The 15,975-nt window shown below is 50.7% G+C and overlaps 2 long non-coding RNA genes across 2 annotated transcripts; one reads left to right on the forward strand and one right to left on the reverse strand.

The window, feature by feature from the left end:
- The first annotated feature begins 7,302 nt into the window (after nucleotides 1-7,302).
- On the forward strand, nucleotides 7,303-9,819 carry LOC134487014 (uncharacterized). The gene is made up of 2 exons (XR_010066683.1): nucleotides 7,303-7,614; nucleotides 9,244-9,819. It is a non-coding gene; the product is annotated as an uncharacterized LOC134487014 (long non-coding RNA).
- Nucleotides 8,848-14,699, reverse strand: LOC120103009 (uncharacterized). The gene is made up of 3 exons (XR_005505049.2): nucleotides 14,323-14,699; nucleotides 11,667-11,757; nucleotides 8,848-9,345 (listed from the first exon to the last, which is right to left on the reverse strand). It is a non-coding gene; the product is annotated as an uncharacterized LOC120103009 (long non-coding RNA).
- Nucleotides 14,700-15,975: the final 1,276 nt, after the last annotated feature.

The raw sequence follows: 15,975 nt of genomic DNA on the forward strand, positions 1-15,975 counted from the left end.
AATTAAACAGATCTTAAATTAAAAAGTGGGGCAGTGGGGTTGGGGATTTAGCTCAGTGGTAGAGCGCTTGCCTAGGAAGCACAAGGCCCTGGGTTCGGTCCCCAGCTCCGGGGGGAAAAAAAAAAAAAGAACCAAAAAGCGGGGCAGTGATGGTGCAGGCCTTTAATCCCAGCACTCTGGAGGCAGAAGCAGGTGGATCTCTGAGTTTGAAGCCAGCCTGGTCTACAGAGCAAGTTCCAGGACAACCAGGACTACACAGAGACACCCTCTCTAAGAAAACAAAACTAAACAAAATCCTTTTCAAGGACAACCTAGTGAGTGCCAGCAATCAGCTTCTTGGTTGTTCATTCATCCAGCACTCGGTCTGACCAGGAAGTATTCTGCTATGCCCAGGAAGTGCTCGGGATAAGAGAAAACAAAATTTTAAAAAAGCTCTGTCCTTAAGAAGCTGACATTCCACTGGGGTCTCCAGTTGAATGGGGGTTGGATAAACAAATGGGTGAGAAAAAGCACAAGATGTTACTCGGTGGCAATGGGAATGTGAGGACCACACAGCAGGGGAGGGGCCAGAGGGGCAGAGGTGAAGGGTGAGAGGTTATTTCATATCCTGTGGCCAGGGAAACATTGCTAACAATAAGCAGGAGGGAGTCCTGGAGGCCTGAGAATATAGCTTGGATTTAGTGTACATGTGAGACCTCGGGTTCAAATCTCAGCACTGGAAAGAGAAAGAGGGAGGGAGAGGAGAGAGGAAAAGAGAGAGCGGAGGGAGGAAGGTCAGGTAGGAGAGAGAGGGAGAGAGAGGATTCCCATGTGTGGGTGGGTTAATGGGCAAGAGTGGTTTAGGGCTGCTCAAACACCACCGAGGCCGTGAGCTTCAGTTGCACTTGAGTGTTCACAGAACCAGAGTGAGATGGGTGAGCCTGAGGCAGGGAAGGCGAAGCATCAGGAGGTTAAGATGCTCAGGCTCACAGCTCACCCAGGACCTCATAGACCGTGGAAAGAGGCGAGAGATTTGTTTCCATGGAGAATGAAGCATTTGAACAGAGGAACAAAGTGATTCAGCTGGTGGTTTTTTAAAAAAGGTTTATATATGTATTTAATGTATGTGAGTACACTGTAGCTGTCTTCAGACACACCAGAAGAGGGCATCAGACCCCATTACAGATGGTTGTGAGCCACCATGTGGTTGCTGGGATTTGAACTCAGGACCTCTGGATGAGCAGTCGGTGCTCTTAACCACTGAGCCATCTCTCCAGCCCCCTTATTCTATTTTTTAAAAGTTTTTTTTTGTTTTGTTTTTTGTTTTTCACACTGGTTGCTACATGGAGAAGAAATATGGAGAGGGAGTGGTCAAAACGGCAGACCACAGTGGTACCTCTGCTTGGCCAGTGGATAAGACGGTGGTTAGGTGGGAAGCAGAGCCTGTGATACCGGGATGGATCAGATGGGAAGTTTGGGGGAGGAGTCCTGAACACCTGAGATGTACCTTTATTTTCCCTGCTACTTCAGGGGAAAAATATCTCAGCTCACATTTCAAGGGCACAGCCCTTCGTGGCAGGGAGTCACCAGGAGCTTGAAGCAGCTGATTACCTCCAATCCCCCAGCAGAAGGATGAGGATTATCCTCAGCTCATTGTCTCCTTTGCATTCACAGCTCAAGGGATGGTGCTGCCCACAGTGGGCAGGTCTTCCTACCTGTTGTGTAACCCAAGCTCTTTAAACTGGAAGATAACCCAAAATAGCTTCAGGAAGTTTCTGAAATTGACCAGATGCACTAGGCCCTTCTCTGCCAGAGAAAACTATAAAAGTTGACAGTCCTGATCCCATGGAAGGAAGCTGAGCTGCAAAACCTCTCACCTTGGGTTTGTGTTGAATGTGGGAGTGGAGGTGCCTGAAGCGTTGTCTGAGCTGAGACACAGACTCCTGGTCATCTGCACGTAGGACCTACCCAGAGCCTCAGGAGTAGAAAAACCTTGGAACTTAAGCACTGCATGGTCTCAGCCCATGCTGCTGGGAGTGTGGGGACTTAGATGGGCTGGGGAATTATGATGGGTCACCCCTAACTTCCACAGTTCTCATCCCTGCTTCTGCTTGAGCGTCTGACTCCACGATGGTGTGTGCTGTGTGAGGTGTCTTTCTATATGTTCATTCAAATATATGACACTTAGGCAGCCGGGTCTATTACATCTTGCACTGCAGAGGATGTCACTGCCATCTCTTGACTCCAGGTCAGGGGTGAATGAATGAATGAATGAATGAATTGATTAATTTTCTGTACCTGGATGCTGTGCCTCTCATCACATGGCAGAATGGAGAGGCAAGAGGACTGGGAGAGAGTAGAGTAATCCAGGCCCAGAGAAGGAAAACCTAGAGAATTCTTGAATCAGACTGGGCTGACTCTCAAGGCACCAAACATTTCACAGGCCTGAGAGATGTCGGTTGGGGTCTCCTCCAGTGAGCCTGCACCACCATCAGCATCATCTTTAGCACCTCGTTCTGTGCCTGGCAACCTGCCTGGATCAGTCATTCCCACATGCCAAGCTGTGCCCTGCTGTATCCTCTGGGCAGCTCTAAGGCACTTTCCTTTTTTGTTCTTATTTAGTTTGGTGTTTTGAGACAGGGTCTCTGGGCTGACCTTGAATGCATGGCAATCCTCCTGCCTCGGCCTTTGGCCTTTGAAGTGCCAGGATTACAGTCAAGAGCCACCAAGCTCTTGTTTTTGTTTTTGTTAAGATGTCCTTGTTGAAGAGATGTAGCTCAATCTGGCCTCAAACTTGTGATCCCCCTGCCTCAGCCTTCAGAAGGACAGGTGTATACCTCCACAGCTTCTGTTACTTCCCGATTTCAGGTAGGATGACATTGCCGGAGCAGGTGAGAAGGAACTGGGGACCTGCTTCTTCCTCCCCTCCTTTCTCCTCCGCCGTTACCCTCTTGACTGGAAGGCTCTCATTGCCTCGATAACCCCTCGGCTACAAAGCAGAAGGGGGCTCCCCTTACAACCCAAAAGCAGTAAACTTAATACCAATAAAGGGAAGTTTGGCTTTGCAGAGAGTGGGCACTGGCTAAAAATACTGGTGGCTTCTCGAAGCACTGAGACGAATTCGTAGATAGTTGACCTTCACACATAGCTGGACAGAAATAAGATCATGACACTCTGGTGCCTCAAATCACCCACTGCACCCCGAGTAGCATCCACACCTTCACCCTGACTCCTTCCAGGTCTCCCCCATCGCCCAATGGCCCTGGCCATGATGATCTCTGACATTCCTTGGAATCCCAAGTCATTCCTGCCTCAGGGCTTTTGCACAGGGCTTCCTCGCTCACACCCTCCGTGGTCCCTCAGCTGAAATGTTCCACCACCCGGGAGCCTTTCCCAGTGTGACTCACTGCCTGGCCTTCCTCTCATGGCCTCATCACAAGCCACAGGCTTTTATCTATCTGTTTTGGGTCTGTGTCCTTCTGTGGGACAGAAAGCTCTGAACCCAGGGGCCTGTCTGTCCTCTGCTGCCAGCGTAATTCTCAATGTACGTTACTTACCCAGCACCTGCTGTGTGGGGATGAATCCTGGGAAGTCTCCTTACGTCACTCCCTCAGTCCTCAGACAGCAGGCTGTGAGGGGTTTCTGCTACGCTGGCTCTATAGATAAGGAAGGCTTAGATGAGATAGGATTGACGCACGGACACAGCCAGTGAGGGTGTGGAAGAGACCAAGATCTAGGGACAAGGGCTGTGTCTCCTTTCCTGGTAGTAACTCTGTAAGATGGACTGAGAAGGTGTTCGCCAGACAGAGGGATGGGTGACTTCATGACACAGGCAGGCCGGATTTGGAGCTAGCTGTTTCACAAGGGCCTCTGAACCTAACTCCAACAAACCCAAAACACCTGAGTGTTGGGCACACCTGAAATCCCAACACTCAGGAGGGGAGGCAGGAAGATTAGGCCTTCCATTCCAACCTGGGCTACATGGTGAAACCTGTCTCAAAAAGCAAAGGCCAGAGGCTCAGTGGCTAAAACCGTGTGCTGCACTTGCAGAGGACCCAAGTTAGGGTACCATGGGTGCATGCGAGGTGACTCACAACTGTCTGGATCTGACACCTTCTTCTGGCCCTAGGCACCTGTGCACGCATGTGCCTACCCACTCCCACAGGCAAGCATACATAGCTAAAAATAAAACAAATCTTCTTGTAAAACAAAAGTGAAACAAAGTAACAACAAAACTCAAGATGAAACAAAACAACAAAAAAGTCTCGAATCCAAAAGAATCCAAATATTCTCTCTCTCTCTCTCTCTCTCTCTCTCTCTCTCTCTCTCTCTCTCTCTCTTTCTCTGAAAAGTAAGCAGAAAATACCAACTGGAGAGGGTGAGGACCGGGAAGATGTGTTGGATGTGGTAGTTTATGGCTGTGTGTCAAGCACTGGAGAAGTTAGGAGGGGGTTACTGTGAATCAGAGGATAGCTTGGGCTACAGAGGGGGACCCTGCCTTAAAAGACAGTTAGGAGGGGTTGGGGATTTAGCTCAGTGGTAGAGCGCTTGCCTAGCAAGCTCAAGGCCCCGGGTTCGGTCCCCAGCTCCGAGGAAAAAAAGACAGATAGGAGGAAAGACAGACCAGTCGGCTGGCCTGGCCAGGTATGGCAGGTCCTGCCTGTAATCTGGGCCCAAGACATAAATTCAAGGCCGAGAGAGGGGGGGGGGGGTCAGGGCTAACCTGGGAACAACTAGTAAGCCCATGTGTGTATACACACACACACACACACACACACACACACACACACACACAAAATGGTCCACATCTGCCACATCTGCAGGTTTGCTTCTTTTCTTTTTTATTCTGTTTTGTTTTCAAGGCAGGGTGTCTCTGTGAATGTCTGGTTATCCTGGAACTCACTCTATAGACCAGGCTGGCATCAAACTCAAGGATCTACCTGTCTCTGCTGGGATTGAAGATGTGCATCACATCCACCGGCTGCGGATTAACTGGGGGTCCAGACAGAAATGCCCGTCCATTCATTTATTTATGAAACATCTACCACAAGCCAAGCATCCTCTCAAATACCAGAGAAGATACAAACCAAAGGAGACCCTGACCCAGGTGGAAGCAGACCCAACAGCAGCCCAGCTGAGAGCACCAGAAAGACTTGGGTTCAAGTCCCATCTCTGCTACTTACCAGCTATGTGACTTTGAGCTATTCATTCTAACCCCATTTCCGCTGTCTCTTTTGTATCCCATGTTTCAGGGGATGCTCTGAGGTAGCTGGCTCCATGTCACTCAGCTTGGCCTTGAGGTGGATTGAAGGGAACTGCCATGGCAGCATTGAACGGCAGGAGTTTAGATGCCATGCTGATAGCCCTGAGGTTTGCACCCAGTCAAGGGAAAAAAACAGTCTCAGAAAGATCCTGGGACAAGAGTGAGGGGTGACAGGAGCCACCGGGCCACCTGAGAAGTCTGTTAGGGTAACCGGGGTGAGGGACTGGAGATTTGGGTTTAAGAGTTAAAGGTCGGGCTGGAGAGATGGCTCAGCGGTTAAGTAAGAGTACTGTCTACTCTTCCAAAGGTCCTGAGTTCAATTCCCAGCAACCACATGGTGGCTCACAACCATCCGTAATGAGATCTGATGCCCTCTTCTAGTGTGTCTGGAGACAGCTACAGTGTACTTATATATAATAACTAAATAACTAAATAAATCTTTAAAAAAAAGTTAAAGGTCATCCTTATCTACATAGTGAGTTTATGAGGGCAGCCTGGGCTACATGAGCCAAAACTCAACTAAATTAATAATGACCCAAGGGGATGTCTACATATCAAGTTCTAGGCCAGCAAGGACTACATAGCAAGACCCTATCTCAAAGCAAACAAACAAGTGGAATTCTGGGATTAATAATTAATCCAATCAAGAGATAAACCCTCTGCCTGGTGGCAACAGGTGGGGAAGAAAGAAGCAGACAGACTGGAGAGCTACTCTGGAGAAAACAATGGATGAGCTGGGAGACCTTCTTGGCAGCTCAGGGACAGCACTCTCTGGCATATCCACCAGATGACCTTGTCATGTGTCCATGACCTGTCAATTGAATCAGGACCCAGGGGTACCCTGTTCTGAATGAGCTCAGGGCAGAACTCGCTTGGGAAGAGTCTCACCTAAGAGGGTTGTGTGCATGTACAGTAGGCCAAGGTGCCCCGGACCCCAGTGAGTGAGAGAAGCTGAATCGTCATTGGGGACCAGCCAAGGAGGATGCTGGGATCGGAGCTGCTCTTGAGCTGTGGAAGCTGAGAGTTTGGAGAAAGATGTGGCCTGTCCCACCTGTCATAGGTAGAAGAGGCTCCTGGATGGGCCACTAGTGCCCAGGCAGGACCATTTTCCTGATGTAGTGGGGAGTGAAGGGCCTTTCTCAAACATGCACCGAGTGGTCCCTGCATCCCTCCCCATAGTGGTACACTCTCAGTGCCTGGTCCCAGCTCATCTCTGTGTAAACTACATTTCTCATTGCTGTAAAAACTTCCCTGACAAAAGTAACTCCCAACATTGGAGGGTATTGTCCATCAGGATGACGAAGTCCCGTCAGTAGGTGTGTAACGTGGCTGGTCACATCGCCTGTGCAGTCAGGAAGCAGAAAGATGAGCCCTGCTCACTCAGCTCGACGATTTTTTTTTTTTAATTCAGACTAGAACCGCAGCTCCTGGAATGGCACTGCCCACATCCAGGGCAGATCTCCCACCTCCTTTAACTGCAGCACAGACAAGCCCGCAGGCTTGTTCCCTAGGTGATCCTAGATGCTGCAAACCTAGCAATCGGTGTAAAACCACCACAGCTCCTCCGAAGTGACCACTACCAAGCCTTCTGGGTGCTGGGTGGTTTGCTCTGGGAGTCAAGAACTTGCCCAAGACTGGAAATGGGGGTCCGTTCCACCCCTAACTTCTAGGTAGCAGCCAGGAGGAACACACCCATAACACCTGAGCTTGGTGGCTCTCTAACGTCTCTCACAAAAGTCAACCCCGTTTCATTGGGGTTTAGACTCTGGGGGCCTAAACTGCCGGAATTCCTAACCCAGCAGGTGTAGACCGCGCCTGAGAATGTGTATTGTTAACCCGCATCCAGGTGAGGACCAAGCAGGTGAGCAAGGCCACCCTCGGAGCCTACCCTAATCCCACCCTGTGCTGGGCAGGCAGTGGGGTCAGGCTTCAAGGGGCATGGACCCCGGGGCTACCGGTTTTGGGCGATCAGTTAGAGCCGAGCCAGGGCTGCAGCTGGGAGAGGACCGGGCTGGGGGAGGCACGGGGCGGTAATAAGAAACAACAGGATGTTCTGCTTTTATTAGCCCTGGGGCTGCGCAGCTGCAGGTGAGTAATCAGATTTCTGCGGCGTCCTGTTTTCTCCGCTGCCTGGCGGTTCCTCGACACCCACTCACCTGCCACCAGCCACTGGAGGGAGGGCAGGCAGAAGGGAGGATGGGCGTGGGGACCGCCTGGGTCCTTCGCCCACGCCCACGCCAGCACACCCGCGGAGAACGGTGCACCTGCTGAGCTCGCTGCGGGACGCTCCGCTTTCACTGCGGCTATAGGGAGGGGCCGCCCACTCGCAGGCGGCTCCTCCCTGGTCCCGAGCCCGAGCCGAGGATCGCAAGGTACCACCCTCAACCTGGGCTCTTGGCTTCTGAGCCGCAACTGCATCCTCTAGAACAGGACGTCTCCTTCCCGTGTCAGGTTAAGGATGATGCTTCAGTAGCCCAAGCGTCAAGAGGAAGAGGCAAGATAGAAACTCTCCTGCGCCTCAGTTTCTCCAAATGAGATTAAGCAACCCTTCTTCAGAACAGACGACCCCACTGGGCTTGCCGCTGCACAATCGTAATCCCATAATTAGTTAGGTTGCTGAAGCAGTAGAGGAAGATGGTGATTTTGAGGCTAGCCTGGGCTACATATTGAAACCACCCCCCACCCGCAATCCCCAACACACACACTTTTATTTGCTTTTTCGGGACAGGGCTGTCTCTGTGTTGCCCTGGCTTTCAGGAAACTTTCTCTGTAGATCAGGCTGCCCTTTAACTACAGAGATCTGCAGGCCTCCACCTCCTGAGTGCTGGGGGTTAGAAACCTTATTTCGGTAACAAACAGGAACCAAACCGAGCCTAGGGTCTGTGGATGTCTCTCAGGTGATAGAGGACTTGCTTAGTTCGAATGCAGGGGGTCCTGGGTTCACCCCAAGTAGTCCATCCGCCATGTGTGGTGGTGCACACCTATACTCTTGAGTATTCGTGAGAGACAGAACCAGGAAGATCTGTGCACCTTCGAGGCCAACTAGAGGTCTACAGGGTGAACTTGTCTTTAAAGGGGGAGGGGTGTGGGAGAGGGAGGAGGGCTGCAGAGATGGTTTTGCTGCCAAACGCTTGCTGCTGCTGCTGCTGCTGCTGCTGCTGCAGAGGGCCTGGTTTTGATTCCCAGCACCCACATGGGGGCTCAGAACCATCTGTAACTCCAGTTCCAAGGGATTTGATGCTGCCCTTTTTGGGCACCACGCCCATATGTGGTACACAAACTTCTGTGTAGGGACATCCATGCGGGCAAAACATTTCGACATTCACACACACGAAATAAGAAAACCTTAGAAAAAGAGGAAGCTGACAATGAGTCGGGTGTGGTGGCCCACACCTGTAACCTCGGTACTGAGGAGGTGGGCAGGACGCTCGGTTCAAGGTCATTCTGGTTCACAGTAAGTTCAGGCCAGTCTAGACTAGTGAGATAACCTAGGTGGGAGACCGGAATACCTAGAACCATGCAGCAGTTGTCTCTTTTGTGGCTGTTGTGCCTTCACCCCTAGTCTTTGCCCTGGCTGGCGTCCTCTCTTACTCAGGGACCCTGGATTTCTTTTTCTTTTTTTTTTTTTTTAAGATTTATTTATTTATTATATATAGGTACACTGTAGCTGTCTTCAGATACACCAGAAGAGGGCATCGGATATCTTTACAGATGGTTGTGAGCCACCATGTGGTTGCTGGGAATTGAACTCAGGACCTCTGGAAGAGCAGTCAGTGCTCTTAACCACTGAGCCATCTCTCCAGCCCCCTGGATTTCTTTTGTCTTCATCTCATCTGGAAAATGGGGCACTTAGGTCAGAACCACGTTTTGAGACAAGATTTTTATCTGTAAAGTTGGTTACTGACTCTGTCTCCCCACTGGGCAAAGAGATCTAAAGACCAACAAGAAAACACACTTCACACTTTGTCTACACTGTACAGAACTGTAATTATTCCTTCTAGGTGGATCCAGAGGCCTGCCGGTTACGAGCCAAGCTGGGAGGCCGAGGATGTGGCTCAGAATGCTTGCTGAGCATGCACACAAAATTCCAGGCTGTAGGGCTCCTGCAGCAATAAACAAAAAACAAAAACAAATAAAGCCGGTTAAGAGAAGGCTGGCAGAACTCTTCGTGGAACCCAAGGCGATCTGAACCAAGGAGGTGATACAGAGGAGTGAGGAAAGACAAATGCACCAGCACAAGAACCTTCTGGAACAGAGCAGTGAACAGGAGAATCCTGGGAGCAACACAAGGTCAAAGTATAGGAGAGGGGCAGGCACAGCGGGAGAGGGGCGGGCACAGTGGGAGAGGGGCGGGCACAGTGGGAGAGGGGGCGGGGACAACACTGACTGGTTTGTTGAACCTGGAACTGAATAAGGAGAGATGGCGTTTGAAACCTCCATTACTGCCACTAAAGTAACTGCCGGTGTCAGACAGCAGAGCTGCACAGAGGAGAGCGAGGAACTATTAATCAATCATCTTGGTTTTGCCAGAAACTTGCTTCAAACTAGTTTAGAAAAAATAAAAGGAAGTTAAAAGTTAAGTGAATCCTTTTTCTTAAAGAGTTTCAAGGGGTTGGGGATTTAGCTCAGTGGTAGAGCGCTTACCTAGGAAGCACAAGGCCCTGGGTTTGGTCCCCAGCTCAAAAAAAAAAAAAAAAAAAAAAAAAAGAGTTTCAAGTGTGAGTCAAAAGTCAGGCATGGCTGGATCCAGAGTTTCTAACGGTGTCGTTAGTTCATCTTCTTCTGTGGAACTCCGTTCTTCCAGCAAAGTCATCATCGACATTTCCTTCTCTCCTTACTGCCTTTTGAAACAGTCTTACTATGTAACCTTGGCTAGCCCCAAAACTCTATGTGGACCAGGCTGGCCTTAAACTCAGGTATCAGCCTGCCTCTGCCTCCACAATGCTGGTGATAAAGATGTTAGTCATTATGTCCGGACAGTCATTAATCAGAGCAGCTGTGATTATATGACTCAATGTGACCCCCTGGGCCTGTTGGTCATTAGAGCCTCCCTCTCTACCCACCTTCCAGCTGCAGTGCGTAACCAAGCTGTGCATGGTCTTTGGAGGGGCTACAGTACAAAGATGATAAACAGTTAACCCAAGGGGACAGGGAACTCCATCTGTGCAGCTAGGAGAGGTTGCCTCCCTGGGCTTGAGTGGGAGTTCTAGTGGCGTGGCTGCTTGGGGCTCACCCACACTCCTATAGAGAACTCCTCCCTCAAGTTCCTGTAAGTGAGCCCAACAGCTACATTGTACACGCTATGGCGCATGTGAGACCAGGGCGTAATTTGCAGGAGTGGTTCGTTTCTCTCCTTCAACCAAGTAATTCTGGGGTTTGAGCTCACGTGAGCAGGTTTGGCGACAAGTGCCTTGACTCACTAACCCATCTCCCTGACCCTGGCTTTTCCACCAGACCCCTTCCTCTCCAATCCCAGGAAGGGACGACTAATCAACAGTCGATTGCTCACATTTCGGGACACTCAACCTTCCACACTTGCTCCAGTCAAAAATCCCAGGGCGGGCGATTCTGATTGGCCTAACTTGTATCATATGCCCAGACCCACGCGAAGGAAATGGGGTTTTGTGATTGGCCTGTCTGTTCCTATCAGAGGGTGGGGCTTTGGAGTGGATGCCAACCAAGCCCGCCCCAAAGAGAAGAACCGGGAGAGAACTGGGATCCGTCAGGAAGAAGGACTAAATCCTTGCTAAAACAAACAGACAAACAAAAAACCTTTGCTCCAAATATGGTGGCTAATGCTTGTAACCCTAGAGATAGCACACATGTGAGACCAACCTGGGGCCGCACAGCAGGACCCTGTCTCAAAACAAAACAAAGGAAAAAAGATAGACACAGGCTGGAAAACAGCTCAGGGTCAGTCAGGTGTCATAATCGGGGTCACCAAGGCTGGCTCAGGGGGCAGCCTCCCAGGGTGAGCTGTCACCCAGTGAGAAGCAGCAGACAGTATGCCTGGCCTGGGGAGGGACCAGCCAGGATTCCCATGCTGAGGCAGAGAGAGCAGGTCAGGAGAGGAACGCCATTAAGTCCCAGGCCTCGTGGAAACTCAGTCTTCTCATCTGGAGAGTGGGAATGAGGAGATATTTTATCTTCAGACCCATTTTACAGGCAAAGACGCAGGTTAGGTCAAGGCCTGGATTAGAGCTTCGAGGAACAGCTGAGGTCTGAGCACTGCTTGAAGCCCTCTGGTCCATCCCAGGAGCTGGATCTCTGCCTATCACCTCAGAGAAAGGGGAGGGGTGATCTGGGCATGCATTTAAAAGCCCTTCTGGGTCTCCTGGGCTTCTGTCTTCTAGACTTCTATTCAGTCTCTAATACCCTCCCCCCCCCAAAAAAAAAAAAAAAACCCACACGCAATTTCACTTACGAGCATGCTGTTGCATCCGATTTGTAATGGGGAAACTGAGTCCAGAAAGGGGCAAGTGACAGGGTCGCAAATGAGCTGGGGTGGACACCATCTAGAATACGGGACATAGGGGTTGGGGATTTAGCTCAGTGGTAGAGCGCTTGCCTAGCAAGCGCAAGGCCCTGGGTTCGGTCCCCAGCTCCGAAAAAAAAAAGGAATAGAATACGGGACATTGAACACCCAGCTCGATCCTTTTCTCCATTCTAATAACCACTTCACACAAAAGTCCTGTCCCGGTGCCCAGTGTCTGTGGGTCCTGAGAAATCCTTACAGCACCCCACCCTCCTCTCTCTCTCTCTCTCTCTCTCTGACATTCGTTCTAGGGCACCTTATGGTGTGTAATTAAGGGCAGCCAAAAGGTCTGGAAACAGACATATGGAGTAATTGGGGCCAGCAGTGGTTAAAGGCTTGCCTCCAAGCACGAGGACCCGAGTTCAATCCCCGGATCCCGTCCAATGAAAGAAGAGAACTGGACCCCCCTACACACACACACACACACACACACACACACACACACACACACGTTTCTCTGACCTTGAAAAGAAACATAAAGAATACTTAAGGTGTAGACTTTATCCTACTCATATTTTATACCCTTTACCCACTGGAGAAACAGGCACAGAGGTTAAGGAAAGACTGATAGAAAGTATCAGTGATCCCCAACAGGGGTGTTGTCCCCACCACCAGCTCAGCCAGAAAGGGGTCCGAGGATCTTCATATGGAGGTGAGGGGGGCCCAGAGGATGTGCTAAGTCCCAGTCACAAGGGAGAGATAGTTATGGTAGTGACTAAACCCATGGTTCCTGTGGTCTGGGTGCCAGGGTCCCAGTTCTGATCTGCTGTTTCTTAACTCTGTACCCTCAGGTGAATGACTTCCTACTCCTCTTTATACCTCAACTTCCTCATCTGTAAAATGGGGATAATATTCCTCTAGGTACCTCCCTGGGTGGTGGAGATGGTTAAGGGAAAAGTGAAGGGAATAGAACAGTTAGTAAATGTGAAAGACCTGAGGTCAATCCCCTTAACCCCAGTGTGTGTGAGTGTGAGTGTGTTTGTGTGTATGTGTGAGTGTGAATGTCTGTGTGTGTGAGTGTGTGTGTTTGTGTGAGTGAGTGTGTGTGAGTGTGTTTGTGTGTATGTGTGAGTGTGAATGTCTGTGTGAGTGTGTGTGTGTGTGTGTGAGTGAGTGAGTGTGTGTGTGTGTGTGTGTTCTTTCTTTGTGTTTTGAGACAGGGTCTGTGTAGCCTGGAAGTCACTAATGTAGACCAGGTTGACCTCAAACTCACAGAGATTTGCCTGCTTCTGCCTCTCCAGAACTGGATTAAAGGCAATGTGCACCACTGTGCCCACCTTTTTTACAGCCAAGCATGGAGCACAAACTTGAGAGAGAAATGGCTGTCACTCCCTGACCAGCCAGACTAGTCTCCTTGGTGAGTTCCAGATTAGTGAGAGACTTTTCAAAACCAAGAGGGAGGGCCCAGGTCAAAAGCACTTGCCACTCAAGGGGTTGAGCACCGGAGTTCAACCCCTGGAGCTCTCTGAGGGAAGGAGAGAACTGACGTCTACAAGTTGCCCTCTAATCTTCACACAAATTTGGTGACATGCACCTAGACACCCATGTGTTCTCTCTGTCTCAAACACACAACAACAACAAAACAATAAAACGAAAGCCAGGGTAGATAGCACCTGAGGAATGACAGCCAAGGTTGTTGTCGGGGCTCCTCCACGTGCACACCCACACACAGGGATGTACACCTGTACACACGTGTCCTTGCATGTACAGGAACATGTAAATGTGTACACACATAGGAAAAAGTATGGCGGGGGCTGGGGATTTAGCTCAGTGGTAGAGCGCTTACCTAGGAAGCGCAAGGCCCTGGGTTCGGTCCCCAGCTCCGAAAAAAAAAAAAAAAAAAAAAAAAGTATGGCACATGATACAGAAGATAACTTGTAAATTCAGCACTATGGAGGCCTTCATCTATCTACCCATTCCTTCCTTCTCCTGTTCCTTCATCCACCCACCCACCCATACATACACACCCACCCATACATACATACACCCACCCACCCATCCATCCATCCATCATCCATCCACCCACCCACCCATCCATCATCCATCCACCCATCCATCCATCCATCCATCCACCCACCCACCCATCCATCCATCCACTCATCCATCCATGTGTCCAGTATGTCAGTACACCAGCCTCTTTTTTGTGTTGCACTTTTTGCTAACTTCCTTCTGTTCCCCAATCAGCAGCAACCCTATGAATACTTCCAGGTCCCAGAGCTGGCTCCAGGCTGCTGCCCCTGGCTAGTAGGTAGAGCCTAGAGGGACACAGTTGGGCGACGTTTGTAAAGTTGAGGCCTTGAACCTCCCACAGGAATGTCCAGGCCCCTCACCCTGTCTTCAATGATGAACTCTTCCTGCCCTGCAAAACCCGGGTCGGGTGGCTGTGGAAACTTCCTGTTGAGCTTCCCAGCTCGCTTCTCTTCTCTCATCTACCTAATCCTGTGTGTGCGGGTTCAATGAGATACTTTGTCAAATGCCCAAGGGCTGGTGGCTTCTTAAATAATCCCAGCTAATGGCAATGCTTAGCCCAGAGGCATTTCATTACCTTCCATTTCCTCAGGCCTTCCATTTGCAGGGGTGAGAAAGTAAAGGTCAGAGAGGTGGCAAGATTTGCCAGGGTGACAGACCTCAGGAGCCATACCCCTAACCGCTACTGACTTCCTCCTGTCTGTGGAGTCCCTTGGCCCATTCCCTGGCAGTTGAAGCTGAAGGACTCGGTTCATGCCGACTCAGGCAGGTACATCCAAGGGAACCTTGTCACTTGGAGGTGGCCTACGAAGTCCTTGTCAAGGATGAAGCCTCATATCCACCCCGAGCTGAGGCCCTGTCCCCTTGAGCTTCCTCTTAAGCCCTTGTCACAGGAGGCCTTGGCCCAGGTGGGGTGGGGGCCAACGGGTGACAATGACCGATTTAGAAAGTAAAGTGGCTTTTCAAACAAATAAGAAAGAAGAGGAAAGAAAGCATGGGCTGCCCGCTTCCTGCCTCACTCTCTCTCCTGCACCTGGGCCCCAGCTGCGGGTCTTCTAGGCTTGTTTGCTCGCATCCTGCCTGGGAGCCTCTTCTTCTACCCCAGACCCCTCCCATGGGGTGGGATGATTGTGGAGCCCGTGGAAATAATCCCCTCTGTGATTGTTGTATTGTCATGGTCGGTAGCATTGTGTAGGACAATGCCAGTAATCACTACACTGAGGCAGGGGATGTCTTCCTGCGTTGTCAAGGACCTGAGAGTGCTACCAGCTCAGCCTCCCACTGGGGAGCAGCCCTGCCAGGCTTTGCAGGGCCTTTGGAGGCCTCAGCAGCTTGTTTCCTCATCTGCCAAGTAAGGTGGGACCTGAAAAGTTCAGGGTCCTTGGTGGTGGCCGTTTAGATGCTTTGGGACACAGTTTTCAGGCCTCCTAGGATATGGCTGGGACGTGAACACTAAACCCACACCCTTGATTCTATCTGCTGATTGGTTTGTTTTTTCACTCAAAATCTCACGTAGCCCAGGCTAGCCCTGAACTCCCCATGTAGTCAAGGATGACCTTAAACTTCCGATCCTAGTGTCTGCCTCCCTAAGTGCAGGGATCGCAGGACAGTGCCCCACCATGGCCATTTCTGCAGTGCCAGGGGTTGAACTCAGGGCTTTGTGTGTGCCGGACAAGCACTGTGCCAGCCGAGCTGCGGCCCCCGGCAGTGCTCTCTGCTGTATGAAGCGCACATTTTATCTGAACTGGGACAAGATGAAGTGGATGCTGTCATCCCTATGTTCTAGAGGATCGCACTAAGACACAGGAAGTGACCTGCCTGACCCAGTTCAGCTGGCGGGCATGCTTACTTGGGTGTTCAGAGCCGCCTGGGTTAGGGCCTAGCACTGAGGGTCTGAGTTGTTCTGTGTCCACAGGCAAGTGAAAGCCAACATCCCATAATACCTACCTGCAGATACTATTGAGTGCTAGGGGACCATGACAGAGCAGTGACAGTGTGAAGAGGGGGACTTGGCTGTCAGCACTGAGCTGCTCTATCATTCTGATTAGCTTGAAGTCACAGTCAGAGAGGCAGGAAGGATACTGAGGGCTGTGCCCAGTTCTCGAGATCTAAACCTGGAGGTTGAGGCTGGCCAGCTATTCCAGGAGGCACCTGGGGAGAGAGGTGGCTCCACCCACTGGGGGGGTTAAAAAAAGAAATCCCTGAGGCTGCAACCAGACAGGCTGCCTGT

The sequence above is a fragment of the Rattus norvegicus genome, chromosome 5, assembly GCF_036323735.1.
Source record: "Rattus norvegicus strain BN/NHsdMcwi chromosome 5, GRCr8, whole genome shotgun sequence".
NCBI lineage: Eukaryota > Metazoa > Chordata > Mammalia > Rodentia > Muridae > Rattus > Rattus norvegicus.